The 15,267-nt window shown below is 42.9% G+C and overlaps 1 pseudogene; it reads left to right on the top strand.

The window, feature by feature from the left end:
• Positions 1 to 1,421: 1,421 nt before the first annotated feature.
• On the top strand, positions 1,422 to 14,735 carry LOC102424250 (annotated as a pseudogene).
• The last annotated feature ends 532 nt before the right edge of the window (positions 14,736 to 15,267 follow it).

The raw sequence follows: 15,267 nt of genomic DNA, 5'->3' as shown, positions 1-15,267 counted from the left end.
TCTGCATTCCTTTTGGGGTCCTCAGAAGGTCATCCGGCAACACACTTCTCCTTTACTATCTTCAGGGGTGCTCCAGGGAAAGAGTCCCAGGTCATTCCCTCCACATTTGCAGTTGATACTGAAATACACATGATATTGAGCGCAAAGTCTCAAAGTCACAGTGTAGGACTTAGGGAGGGTTCAAACTAAAAAATGACCTCAACAGCCACAGCCAGTAGGGAGGGAGGCGTGTGGGGGCCTGGCATAGAAAAGAAGTCCCGGGCCTGTGGTATGAGAGGTCTCCCAGGATTAGGACTCCTGCTCTGGCCCAGATCAGGGCTCCAGAGAAAGTACAGGGCCCAGGAGGAAAGTCGAGCTCTGCTCTTCTGAATGGCTTCATCAGAGCATCTCCCTGACACCTCACAGAGTCCTCCCCAGAGGAAATGGGAAAGCCTGAGGTAAGCGAACTTACTCTTTTCTACTTAGGCATTGTTAGAAGATACACCAGGAGAGCGGTGGTGAATAAAAATTTCTGATTTAAAGTAAAGATTCTAGTTTCAAGATAATCTCTACAACCGAGTACTGAATGCCCAGGTGTGACAGGTGGGAGAGGGGCCACTCCTGCACAGGGCCTGCTGTCCCCCCGCCTCCCCCCTTTGCATGCTCCCCGAAGCCGCCCTGAACTGTATAGGGTCGATCAGTTGGCCTTACATCAAGAGAGCCTGGTCAAGTGCTTCTGCTATCAGTATTTCCATCCATGTCTTGCTAATTAGAATAGCGAATGCCAGAAATGGCTCTTCAATAATGAAATTACCCACTTGCTGATTAACATGATTCTAGTTAAAAATGCATTCTCACTTGTAAAAATAATAGTATGTAAGATGCGTGGGCTGGGTAAAATGAAGACATTCCCCACCTTTTATAATCAGGAAATAAGAGTCCTGCACCGAGGAAGGGGTGTTCCCAGGGCCCCACATCCGGCCATTGTTTCAGAGGCCTTCTGGTTGCCAGGCCAGCCCCACCCCCAATCGAAGGCAGCCTCTGGCATGTAGCAGTGACTGCCTCAAGCAGACATTTGGTGCGGACGAGGTGAGAAGCTGAAAGGGCAGGGAGCTGGACACTTCCAGAACATTTTTGTTCTGGACCATTTTTGCCCTGTTGCTTGCTAATGTAATAAATGTCTGCAGGAGTGGCAGAGTTTGGTCTGAGACTTTTTTATTTTTGGATTAAACTTTTTTTTAATGAGGCTTCTTTTATTACATCAAGATTGTGGAGTCTACTGAAGTCTCTGAGCTTAATTTGCAACAGGGCACCATCACAATGACAAAGGAAGGTGCCTTTAAGAAGTTTCCAGCGCATGGATACCGGCGTGGGGGAGTCAGGACATGAACGGCAGATGTGCGGCTGGAAGAGAAAGAACACGGTGATGCTGCGTGGGGACTATGGACACGTTTCTGAGCACTCTTAAGAAACCTCTAGAAGTAAATAGGAGCTACTCGGTAAGAGGCTGGTGAGACCTCACAGCAAAGCTGGCTGAGGCCCAAACACTTTCAGTTTGGGCATCTAAAGCAAATGTAACTTCATTTCCTACCTACATGCCAGAGAAGCCTGAAATGTTAGTTACATCCAAGGAAATTAAGTACAGTTATATACAATAATTTAAAAAATCATTGTAAATATATAATGGTTTCTGTTATAAGCTATCCTGGAAAAAACAAAACAAAACAGTTGAGACAACCAAGAGCAGAAGTCTTGATCCAAGTTATGGCTTCTGTAAGATGTAATGGGGACATGGTTCCTTTTCCTCTACCAGACTTGTAAGAAAGTTCCTGGAAGGCAGAGGATCGGAGTGGGATGGTAAACCTTGTGCCATGGGGACCCCTGGGGGGGTGGTATCAAATACCAATTACTGAAAAGATTGAAGGGATTGGGGGGGGGCGGGTGTTGGATTACCATTTCACCTCAAGAGGCCATTTTGATGGGGTGACTGCTCAGGAGCACAGCCACCCCAGGGAAAGAGAAAATTACATGGGGCTCTAAGCTGGGGACCTCCTGCCACAGGCTAATAGGAGGACCCTTCTTGCCTGTGTCCTTGGAGGCAAAGTGGGAAGCGGGACAAGTCAATCAGCAAATTGGTACTGAGCCCTTGCAAAGTGCCAAGCACTGTGCCAGGCACTGTGAGCCAGTCAAGTGAGGGGACAAAATCCCAGGCCCTTAGGAGGCAGCATTTGCTGTTCTAGCCAATCTGTTCATCCCAACAAGTAAAATAGCTTCAGGCATGATGCTTGCTCCTCCTGAGCCTTGATGTACCCTAAATGCCCTCTTCCTCCCTTCCTTTCTTTTCTCAATAATGAAACAAATTTTAGCATCTATTTTTTTTAAAATATATTTTATTGATTTTTTTACAGAGAGGAAGGGAGAGAGATAGAGAGTTAGAAACATCGATGAGAGAGAAACATCGACCAGCTGCCTCCTGCACATCTCCCACTGGGGATGTGCCCGCAACCCAGGTACATGCCCTTGACCGGAATCGAACCTGGGACCTTTCAGTCCACAGGCTGACGCTCTATCCACTGAGCCAAACCGGTTCCGGCAAATTTTAGCATCTAATACGTTCCAGACACTTGTGTTAGATTCTGAAAATACATAGATGCAAACACAAGTTATGGCCTTTCAGAGTTCATGATCCCGTGTGTGTGTGTGTGTGTGTGTGTGTGTGTGGTGATAAAGAGATATAAACAGACAATTAAAACAACTTGATAAACAGTAGGATAGCAAAGCCTCGGGTAGCTCAGAGGAGACACATCAAACTCAGAAAGCATGTCGGGGGTATAAGGACAACCTCCCCGGGGTGATGCCACTTGATCTGAGTCTTGAAGGACAAGCCCAGTGGCCAGGGTGAAGAATGAGGATCACAGGCATTCAAGGAGGTGGACAGCATGTGCAAGGGCTGTTGTGACTGCAGAATGCTGAGAAGGGCCTCCAGGGAATTCGGTTTGGCAGCTGGGGCACGGGATGCACTGGGGCAAGGGGAAGTGGAATCAGAGGAAACTGTAACTTGAGGCTGAGCCCAGATCACAGGAGAAACTGAACTTAATTCTAAAGGTGATAGAAGACTAAAGGATTTAAAATAGAGAAGGAACAGAAAATATCTTTGTTAGAGGAGATCAAGGACAGACTGCGGTAGAAAAGACAAAAACAGGGCCATGGCAGTTGTTTAGGGTATAATTCTTAAAAAAAAAAAAAAAGGAGCCCATTCAGGTGTACTTACCATAACATCAGTGTACTCCAATAAGTCGTCTATAATTAAGATTTTTAAGTTGTGTTCTCATTATTCCCTCGTACTGGTACCTGCATTCAGGAATGCTGTTTATCATCTTAGTAAATCATGTTGCTTTACTCCCCACCTATTGCTTCAACAGCTCCTCAGTGGTTCTTTGCTTCAGAGAGAAGGCGACACCACTGGGATCAAAGACATCATAGCTCAGCTTTAAGTTTCAAATTGCTTTGAAGTCCATGGTGAAGATAATAATCTTGAAAGCTGGGTTTTGTTGAGCGACAAAGGTATTTCCTAAATTCTGAAACTTTCCCTTTAAATAAGCAAAGAGAAGGGAAGAGCTTGGATAAGAGCAAAACATTTGAAAGGGGAAAGGGAGAGAGGGCTAAAGGTCTGATGCAAATGTCCTGGCTTATCTTGTGGGTGGAAACTTCCAGAAGGGGTGTAAGGAGCCCGCTTTATGTTTTGAAAAACTTGAAGACACTGGGTTCTGTGTCAGAGGAGACTGCTGGACACTGGCCCTGCATTGGATGCCTGGAGGGAGTGGTGGGGCAGCTTCATTCAAGTGGACCCCAGCCTACATGCCACATCCGGGGCTCCAGGAAGACCCACAAGGACCAGTGGGGGATAAGGGAGTGCTAAGAACACTGGTAGACCAGAAGAAGACTGGGCATCCAAGAGGGAGGCCACAGAGCACAGGACCTGTTTATAAAGGTTGTAGCAAGGTCTGGCTGGTGTGGCTCAGTGGTTGAGCATTGGCCTAGGAATCAGGAGGTCACGGTTTAATTACCAGTCAGGGCACATGACTGAGTTGCAGGCTTGATACCTAGTATGGGTTGTGCAGAAGGCAGCTTGATTGATGATTCTCTCTCATCATTGATGTTTCCATCTCCCTATCCCTCTCCCTTCCTCTCTGAAATCAATAAAAATATTTTTAAAAATATATATAAAGGCTGTAGCAGGGACCCTTAACTTTAGAAGTGACATCCACAATTCCATGTAGGACCCATTTCTCCTCAGCATCATGTATAGAGCTTGCCAGAGACCCTATAGGCTGAAGGCCATCTGACGGAAGCCAGGGGAAACCCAAAGGCCCTACATCTGAGCCCAGGTGCCCGAGGGACAGGGAGGGACAGCCCTGAGATAGAATGTGAATTTGAATCCACTATTTACCCACAAATGACAGTTTTAAACTGGAAGAGACTAAGTTAAATTTAATAAACAATTTTAAGTATCTTCCTCAGCATGGGAAAGAAGGGGGATGGTCTCAAGTGGATGGGCTCAGTTTGTGAATATAAGGATATAAGGTTACTTTTGGGGGGCATCTGAGTTATAGTGGGTAAACTTCTCTCCTGCTTCATCGATGTGTGTGATGCATACACACACAGACACACACAGACACATAGGCTTTTGAAGTCCTTCTCTGACCAAAGTCATCACATCAAAAATTATGCTCTAAAATAGCAGACATCATAAGATCCTTGGAAAGGTTGGCTTTCGAATGAAAAGGCTGAGGACTCACCTTCTAGCACAGGGGAGGCAGCAGAGTGTTACAGTTACGACCATGGAGGCCAACATCATCTTACACTTTGGTTCCACCACAGACTAGCTGTGCCCTTGGGAAGAAGTCATTTATATATCAGTTTCCCCATCAATAAAATGGGAGTAATAATTGTACCCACTTTGTAGGCTTGTTATAAATACTGAGTTCATATCTGGAAAGTCCTTGGAACAGCTCCTGGCATATAAGTGTTGCCACGTAAGTGTTTAACAATCAAATTTTGGTCTCAAACCACTTATGATGGGAAGGTGGGTCACATGTGATGTGGTGATTTGGAATAAAAACTGTAAACTTGTTGTTCAGACTTCTGAATCTGGACAGGTCCTTCGGCCCTAGGGACCCTTCTCTCCCCCTAAATCTCTGTCTACACAGTGCAGATAAGATTATTTTGTCTGTTTCTTACTCTAAAGAACTGTGAACATTGATGAGTAAGACTGTGAAGTGCTTTGAGTTCCTTGAATGAAAAAATAAATCATAAGTTAAAGGTCATATAATTTTTGAGCACTTTTTCACAATCTTCAACATTCAACTATGTCATCATTATTGTGTTTCTTCTTTGTTTCTTTGCCAGCTAAAAAAAGAGACAGCAATCAACAACGCAATATGTTTGATGAAATGTTTGACCTTTAAATATCTCATAAAATTTAGAGCTGATTGGCCTACAAATGCTTTTGATATATTTGATGATAGATTTTTAAAAAATGTATATTTCATCACAATGGTGGTAGCATTCAACACATGAGGAAAAATTTCTTAGACCGGAATCCAAAAAATTAATCTGACATCTATCTAAATATAGAGATGGTTTCTTCCTTTTATGTCCCTTTCTCTATTTTTAAAAGCTCACTACTTGTTCATTTGCCTTCCCCAGATGTGATCTGGGAAACTGAAATCTTTTTATAAAGCCTCGCTGGAAGAGCTCACAGATATACAAAGGTGCTGATAACACCAAAGGTGCAACTTACGTCAAAATATCACAGAATTCAAAATTTTAAGGATCTGTTGTTGCCACTTCATCTTCCATTATTAAATGCATAGAAATCACAAGGTGTATACCTGTGAGAATTTTGTGAATTAACAAACATCCAAAATGCAGAACTAATGGGGATGACATTTAGGCATTGAGGCAGGGCTAAATTCAGGTTTTTAAAAGGTGGGTCAGCTGTTCCATGCAGATGTTGTTTTTATCTAGTGCTCAAATCATTTCATCATACAATCATGTTTCTTGAGAGGCAGCAAACTTGAGGCTTGGGATATTTTCAGAAGAGGTAGTTCCTATATGCAGATGCACATACGAATTACACGAAGCTGGGTCCACTCCCATGGTCTAAAACAGTGTTTCAGACTGGGTCCTGACCTATTCCTAGGCCCCAAAATCACCTTGTGAATCAAAACTGAATTTAATATCTTGAATTGTTACCAAGCCCATAGTCCTGTAAAATATTGTTCTATAGCCATGCTTTTCCACAGCAATATATCTGAGGTATTTCCCAAAGGCTATCCTGAAAATAAATGAACCTATTGTGTGACAGGTCAGAAAAACAAAAACAAAAACAAAACCTGAATTTAAAATAATAGAAGGGAATAAAATACATAACATCATAGTTGTGCATTGTATGTTGAAGGAGGGAGCTTTTTCAATGCGTGTGTGTGTGTGTGTGTGTGTGTGTGTGTGTGTGTTGGATTAAAAACTATTTTTTAGGGTGAGTCAATAAAATAGATTTGAAGGCTACTAAGCTAGATTACTATATGCAGATTTCCCACCTAATATAAGCTATTAATAAGAGGAAATTAATACAAACCTAATAGAAAATAATTTTCAATAAGTTTCATACACCTTGAAATTATTCACTACCTCTAAACCAGTTATTTCATCTTTGGATATCTACCTTAAGGAAATAATCCAAAATCCAGACAAAAATTTTTTTTTACATAAAAATGTTCACTATATTGTTATTCATTTTACTGAAACCCAAAGCAGCTTAAATGCTTAATAATATGGAAACAGCAACTTAATTTTAGAATATGAAAACTGGTTGAGTATTATATCATCATTAAAAGCACATTCTCAGAGGATTTATAATGATGTAGGTAATGTTTATGATATAACATTAAATTTAAAAAGATTCCCTATACCCTATAATCGTAAGAGTTGTAAAAACTTACTAGAATAAAAGATGTTAAAATACTGGTTTTCCGAGTGGCTGAGTTATGGATGATTTTCATTCTCTGCTTCTCTATATTTTTCAGGTTTTCTACAGTGCATGTGTGACATATCTATTGTCTAGGGGGGGAAAGGTGTTTCTTTCAAAAAACAGTTCCCTCTCCTCAGGAGAGTCAGTGTACTTTCACATCAGTGAGTTAACAATGTCATCATTTGCTCTTTTACAAGGACTCCACCTCGAGTGACCCTCCTCCCACCACCACCCCTGTTGGCCCAGAGACAGTAACATTTCCTTCTTTAATGCATTTTCATGGTGTAAAATGACCTTCGAGATTCTGTGTCGCATTCTTCCTGGATGATTAGCACAAAAGCAACAGCACCTGGGTCAGGGTTTCTTGTCTCTCGGCAGCATGCCCACAGGCACCTTTGCTTTTCTCAAGAGCAGCATCTCAGTTTCCTGTCCTGCTACAGCAAATCACCATAACCTGGTGGCTTAAAACAACTCAGACTATTATCTCACAGTCCTGGAGGTCAGGAATCCAAGATGGTTCTCCCTGGGCCAAAAGTCAAAGCATCACCTGGTCTGAGATCCAGCTGGATATTCTAGAGACTGTTCCCTGGCCTTTTCCAGCTTCTCGAAGCCGCTGCATTCACGGCCTCTTTGTCTTCAAAGCCAGCAGCTTAGCATCTTCAACCCTTTCTCTGCTTCCGTTCTCACATCACCTTCTCTTGTCTGACTCTCCTGCCTCTGTCTTCATAAGGATCCTTGCGATGACAGTGGGCCCACCCAGATGATCCAGGATCCAGGATCCCTCAATATCCTTAACACAATGGCATCTTCAAAGTCCCTTTGCCATGTAAGTAACATGGTCACAGGTTCTGGGGATTAGGGCATGGATATCTTTAGGGGGACCATTATTCTACCACCACCAGGTTTGACAGGACAGCCTGAAACGGGGAGTTCATCTCTCTTGCATACAGACAGCGGTCTGAAACTGCAGTGCCAGCTGGCCCTCCCAATGTGTACAGACCCCTGATTTTCCACTAGGGGGCAACATCCATTAGTAGCCTGGTCTGTAACTCAGTGGTTGGCACTGGCCAAAGGTTCGCCAACGGAAGAGATGGTTCCTAGCTTCTACAGCATCACAACATGCAGACAAGGTGCAAACACAGACCTAAGTAGATGCTAGAGGACCAGCGGTTGCTATCACGACTCCTTTCTATGCTAATCTCCTAGGCCATTGTTATGCAGAAGGCAAATGAGCCAAAGAAGGAACATTATGAGCTCAAAAAATTCAGAGGTTAACAACAATAATGAAAACCTTTTTAGCTACGCACAAGTTTGCTGTGAAAATTTTTTTTAAATCAGAGATTATTCTAACTTGCTTTTTTATTTTAGAACTTTAAAAATTCCTACAGTAATTCCACACTGAAAAAAAAATTAGAAAATACAGTTAATTAAAAAGCTATGATAAAAATATTGTTTTTATGTCACATTCAAAGCTGAAACAACTAAGTGTCAGTTTTATTTTTGAAAACCCTTTTACAGAGTTGTGCATTTAGAACATTAAAATTCACTTAAACAACTAAATTAAACTTCAAAGCAGTAAGAACATTTGGTTATTTAACGATCCTCACACCTTCTGTTTGGGTTTATTTGCTTAAACTCAATAGAGTGCTATTTTTAAAAGATTAATTTCACTGAATTAATTAATTTGGAGTCACAATTTTCTCCAGGCCCCTCCGCCCCGCAGCTTTGCTTCTGTAGCCTCCCGTGTTTCCCCACCTTCCTTCAGAGCTGATGAAATAAAATGCCAGCATTCACCAGCCAAGGAGCCTTTTCTTGTCATTCCTCACTGTGAGCAATAAAGTAAAGAAATCTGATTCTTTTCCGTCTGTCTCTTCATTTCCTTTCAGCATTTTTTTCTCAAGATATTATCCTGCCTGAAATAGTCCAGCTTCCGCCTCATTTGCTAAATTTCTGCCCGTCCCCTCAAAGCTCAGCTTCAGCACTGCCTCTTCCCCGCAGCCTTGGGGAGCCACACAGGCCAACACCGGCTCTTCCTGCTCTGAGTTTCTCCAGACTTGATGAGCTACCCCAAGTCTGACACTTAATCACCAATGTTCTTGCCAAGCATTTTCATGTAGCCTGGTGTTATTTTCCCCATCTTTTACGGCTAAGGGGGCCTCAGCTCAGAGAGGTTAGGCCACTGTCCCAGAGTCACACAGGACACTCAGGAGCGGTGTGGACACTCCAGCCAAGTCTCCAGACCCTTTCCCAGTGCCTGCGTCCCCACCCCATGCTGCCTCTTGTGTCATCATATTGCCCAAAGCAGGTCTCTTCATGTGCTAATGGATTACCCTTTCAAATATTTGTATCTTTCCACCCTAGGCATTATAAACTGCTTGAAGGTGATCATATTGCTTCATGCAAAATACAGCAAGCGTATATTGAGCTCCTACTCTTTGCCGGGTACTGTGTCAAGTGATGAAAATGGAAGGGTAAATTAAGACAATCCCTACCTTTAAAGTTCTTAGTTGGGTGCAGACAGAGCAGATAAGTACACCACAATGACACCGCATGTGAAAAGTGTCCTAATGCAGGACAAGGCAGGGGCGTCAGGCAGCCTGGGGTCAGGAAGGTCTCTCCAAAGGAAAAGTCCTCTAACTGAGACTGAAAGGCAAGGAAAGCAGAGGAAGGGGGATTCGCCATGAGCCAGGTGTCGCTCAGGTGTCACCTTGTTCAATCCTCCCAGCAACCCTAGCAAAGATGTGGGGAGGGCAAAGGATAGCAGATAGTTATGACCCATTTACCACTTCACCATCCACTATTAACACCAACAAACTCCTATGCAGCACTTCTTACGTGCTGGCGCTATTCCAAATACTTCACTTCCGTTACTCACTTAATGGTTGCAACAACCTTTCAGGGTAAGTAATAGGATTGTCCTTATTTTACAAATCAGTAGAGTAGGCACAGAAAGGTTAAGTAACTTTTCCACAGTCACACAGTAACTGGATTTAAACCAGGCAGTCTAGCTCCAGAGTCTGTGCTCATAACCACCACACTATGCCAACTCTACCAGACTATTTTTTCATCCCTTGAATATTTATATTGGCAAAAGTAATGCATATTCTTACTAAAGATGCCAACAGTTAAAAACTGTGCAAAATGTCATTTTTCCATACTTCACCTGATATGATCTCCAGTATTTGGGGTGAATTTTGAAGCTAGATATTATTATACCCATTTTACATATAGAAAAAGTGCATCTTAGAAATGATAAGTAACTTGCCTGGGGTCACAGAGTTGAAATTCTGGGATTCAGAACTAAATCTTTCTAGCTCTACCCTCTGTGTGGGAACTGCCAAGCACACTGGGGAGCATGAAGAGGAGCCCGAGCTGATGCCCAGCATGTGCTCTGCAGGCACAATCAAGGTGCGCTGCCATGCCACGCTGACAAAGCCCACTCTTCTTGGTGATGCACAAGGGAGAGGGGACGTGATCCTACTGGGCTTTTCATGTTGGTGATGTGCAAGGGGGAGGAGACACGATCCTATTGGGCTTTTCATGTTGGGGATGTGCAAGGGGGAGGGGACACGATCCTACTGGGCTTCTGGGGAGGTCATGAGAGTGTGGAGACTGGAATGTCAGAAACCAGAATCTGGATCAAGGCAGTGGTAAGAATAGACAGACACTCATGATCTTAGTGGAATGGAGCCATGGAACTGATGACAGTGAGGGGAGGTGAGGGGAGGCTCTCCAGAAGGAAAGCTTGGACAGAGTTCTGTAAGATGAGGAAGGGACACGCATCCCAGTGAGAGGGAACAGCATGCACAAAGCCGTCAGAAGGAAGGGGGCAGGATGCTCGCAGGGAGCTGTTGGTAAGAATGTGAAATAATAGTCTTTTGGGAGGCAATTTGGCAGTTGGTGTAAGAATGTTCAATGCTCATATCTTCAACCCAGTAACCCTCTCTCAGGTTTCCATCAAGAGAAACTACCTGCACGTGGGCACAGTGACCCGTTGAAGACAGCAGTGTTAAAACAAAACTCTGGAAACAGCCTAAGTGCCCATGTACGAGGAAATGGTGAAATAAAGAATAGAACATCATCTTACAAAACACCAGACAGCGATGAAAAGGGATGAAGTAGACATAGATAAGTAGCTTGGAAATATCTAGAAGACGTAGCGGTCAAAGAGAAAAAGAAGATTATTGGCAAGTCTGTTCCCAAAGTATCCCAGATTCCATCACCCTCTAGTTTGGCCCCTGGCACTGGCAAACAAGGTTAATCCTTCCTTGGCATGGGGCATGCTGCTTTCAGAAAACTAAAGTGAAGGCTCTTTCTGAGGACACTTCACTGCGCTCATGACTGGTCAGACTGAGGAAATAGTCCATTGAAGTATACGTTAGGGGCACCTGACATTGTATTGATTTTCTGTTAATAAATCTGGATTCCCTCGAGGCACCAAGGTAAGCTTGATTAACGTTCTCTTTCAAATGATCCCCGAGTGGTAGCTTTCTTGCCTGTAATTCAAAGTCTAGTGCAGCTCCTTGTCAAACGGTTGCCAGGAAATAGAAGAGCCACCTCCCCATCCCCCCTGCCATGGCAACGTGCCGTTACTTCCTAATCCATCTTCTTTCTGCGGAAGTCTAGATTTCTGAGAGTGGGGTGCAACCCATGATTAGCTAACCTGGCAGAGAGAAAGAAACCTTCTAACCTTGCTCTGCGCAGAGACCTCCTTATGTGGTCTATGATCTTGCCCTGTAGCTGTCATCATTCTTTTTTATTCTCTCAAGGCTTCAGAGAGACACTTCTGAAAGCAGAAATAAACTTTGAACCCTTAAAAGTACAGTATCTCAACCTGGCTGGGTGGCTCAATTGGTAGGAACATTGTACTGTACACTAAAAGGTCACAGGTTTGATTTCTGGTCAGAGCACATGCCCGGGTTGTGGGCTTGATTCCCAGTGTGGGGCATGCAGGAGGCAGCCGATCAATGATTCTCTCTCATCATTGATATTTCTATCTCTCTCTCTCCTTCTCCCTTCCTCTCAGAAATCAATAAAATATATTTAAAAAATAAAAAGAGATATCATCAAAATTATTTCCAGTTTATTAAAATTCAGATGTCCAGGCTCTGACTCTGAAATTCTGATTCAGTAGTCCTGGAGTGAGGATCAGGCATTCCCATTTTTTGAAAACTTCCCAGTAAGTCTGATGTCGTGTGAAATGTGATGAATATGTAAGTGTTCTTTTGTGTTCTTTTTTCCTTTATAACAAAGAAGGAATGCTTGTTGCATACACATCTAGTACTTGTAATCTCGTGTCCATAAATCTAAAGAAAGATAAAATGCCATAAGGAAAGATGAAAAGGAAAGAGCGCCTTCCTATGCTCTGACTGCATTTCTAGAGTGACTGATCACAATGGCATGAGCGTGATCCCCACACACCAAAGCTATGGGTTCGATCCCCACCAGGGCACATACAAGAATCAACCAATAAATGCATAAATAAGTGTAACAACAAATCAATGTTTCTCTCTCTCCTATCCTATTCCTCTTTCTCTAAAATCAGTTTTTAAAAAGATATGCATCGAGTTGATTCTGCATCCTCGTGCTGTGTTGCTACAGAGCCTTTGTGGACCCGTGGAGGAGGAGGAAGTGGAGATGTTTGCCTTCCAGGCAGAATTGCCCAGTTGATGTCACTGATCATCAATACTTTCTACTCAAATAAAGAGATCTTTCTGGGGAGCTTATTTCAAACTCACCAGATGCTCTGGACAAGATCAGATATGAAAGTTTGACAGATCTCAGGAAACTAGACTCTGGGAAAGAGCTGCACATTAATCTCATTCCAAACAAGCAAGACCGAACCCTCACTATTGTGGATACTAGAATTGGAATGACCAAGGCCGATTTGATCAATAACCTGGGTACTAACACCGAGTCCGGGACCAAAGCATTCATGGAAGGTGTAGATATCTCTCTGATTGGCCAGTTTGGTGTCGGGATCTATTCAGCCTATTTGGTTGCTGAGAAAATGACTGTGATCACCAAACACAACGATGATGAACAGTATGCCTGGGAGTCATCTGCAGGAGGATCCTTCACAGTTAGGACTGACATAGGGGAACCCATAGGTCGTGGAACAAAGGTTATTCTGAACCTGAAAGAGGACCAGATGGAATACTTGGAGGAGAGATGGATCAAAAAGATTGTGCAGAAACACTCTCAATTTATTGGCTATCTCATTACTCTTTTCGTGGAAAAGGAACATGATAAAGAAGTCAGTGATGATGAGGCTGAAGAAAAGGAAGAGAAAGAGGAAGAGGAAGAAAAAGACAAGCCTGAAATTGAAGATGTTGATGAAGAGGAAGAAGAAAAGAAGAATGGTGACAAGAAGAAAAAGAAGATCAAAGAGAAGTACATCGATCCAGAAGAACTGAACAAAACAAAGCCAATTTGGACGAGAAATCTTGATGACATTACTAATGAAGAATATGGGGAATTCTACAAGAGCTTGACTAATGATTGGAAGGATCACTTGTCAGTGAAGCATTTTTCAGTTGAAGGACAGTTGGAATTCAGAGCCCTTCTTTTTGTCCCAAGACGTGCTCCCTTCGACCTGTTTGAAAACAGAAAGAAAAAGAACAACATTAAGTTGTATGCTTGCAGAGTTTTCATCATGGATAACTGTGAGGAGCTGATCCCTGAATACCTGAATTAGAGGTGTGGTGGACTCTGAGGACCTCCCTCTAAATATTTCCAGGGAGTTGTTGCAACAAAGAAAAATTTTGAAAGTTAACAGAAAGAATTTGGTCAAAAAATGCTTAGAACTTTTCACTGAACTGGCAGAAGATAAGGAGAACTATAAAAAATTTTGTGAGCAGTTCTCTAAAATATTAAGCTCGGAATTCATGAAGATTCTCAAAATTGGAAGAAGCTCTCAGAGCTGTTAAGATACTACACATTTGCTTCTGGTGATGAGATGTCATCCCTCAAGGACTACTGCACCAGAATGAAGGAGAACCAGAAGCATATCTACTACATCACAGGTGAGACCAAGGACCAGGTCGCCTTCATAGAGTATTTTCTGAAGCACGGCCTAGAAGTGATCTATATGATTGAGCCTATTGATGAGTACTGTGTGCAGCAGCTGAAGGAGTTTAAGGGGAAGACTTTGGTGTTAGTCACCAAAGAGGGCTTGGGACTTCCAGAAGATGAAGAAGAGAAAAAGAAACAGGAAGAGAATAAAACCAAGTTTGAAAACCTGTGCAAAATCATGAAGGACATCTTAGAGAAAAAAGTAGAAAAGGTGGAAGTATCAAACCAATTGGTGACATCCCCATGCTGCATTGTCACAAGCACATATGGCTGGACAGCAAACATGGAGAGAATCATGAAGGCTCAAGCCCTGAGAGACAACGCAACAATGGGTTACATGGCAGCAAAGAAACACCTGAGATAAAACCAGACCATTCCATCATCGAGACCTTAAGGCAAAAGGCGGAGGCAGACAAGAATGGCAAGTCTGTGAAGGATCTGGTCATCCTGCTCTATGAGACTGCGCTCCTGTCCTCTGGCTTTGGTCTGGAAGACCCCCAGACACACGCTAACAGGATCTACAGGATGATCAAACTTGATCTTGGTATCGATGAAGATGACCCCACTGCTGATGAGAGCAGTGCTGCCCCTGGAAGGAGACGACGACAGCTCCCGCATGGAGGAAGTAGACTAAGCTCACCTGGAGAACACCTGCACACGTGTTCAATACTTTACCTTCATTCTCTTGGATAATATATTTTCAAGGACTTTTTTCTTTATTTTTGTTAACATTTTTAAAATATGTTTGGCATGGCAACTACTTACAGGGAAGACCGGGTGTATGAGACTGTGATACTTCAGGCCCTGAAGCCACGCTCCTTTTCCTTTCCTAGTTCCATGTTGGCCTGTTTTAACAGAATGGGGTTATGTTTGTTGTAAGATACGTGTAGCCTAATGTTTGTTAGCTTTGTGGTCTGAAGTGTTTTCTCTCAAGCAGATTCCCAAGTTGACCAAATCTTTTGTTGCTAAAGTATTCTTAGATGTGTGGTTAAAACAACTTCATCCCCTAAGATCTACTAACATCCTCTATAGTTATCAACTGCATGTCCAGCCTCTAGAACAGTGATGGCGAACCTTTTGAGCTCGGCGTGTCAGCATTTTGAAAAAACCTAACTTAACTCTGGTACCGTGTCACATATAGAAATTTTTTGATATTTGCAACCATAGTAAAACAAAGACGT

This window comes from Myotis lucifugus, unplaced genomic scaffold (genome assembly GCF_000147115.1).
Source record: "Myotis lucifugus unplaced genomic scaffold, Myoluc2.0 scaffold_517, whole genome shotgun sequence".
Lineage (NCBI taxonomy): Eukaryota > Metazoa > Chordata > Mammalia > Chiroptera > Vespertilionidae > Myotis > Myotis lucifugus.
Note: the sequence above shows the minus strand (reverse complement) of the source record. Positions and strands in the feature narration are given on the sequence as shown.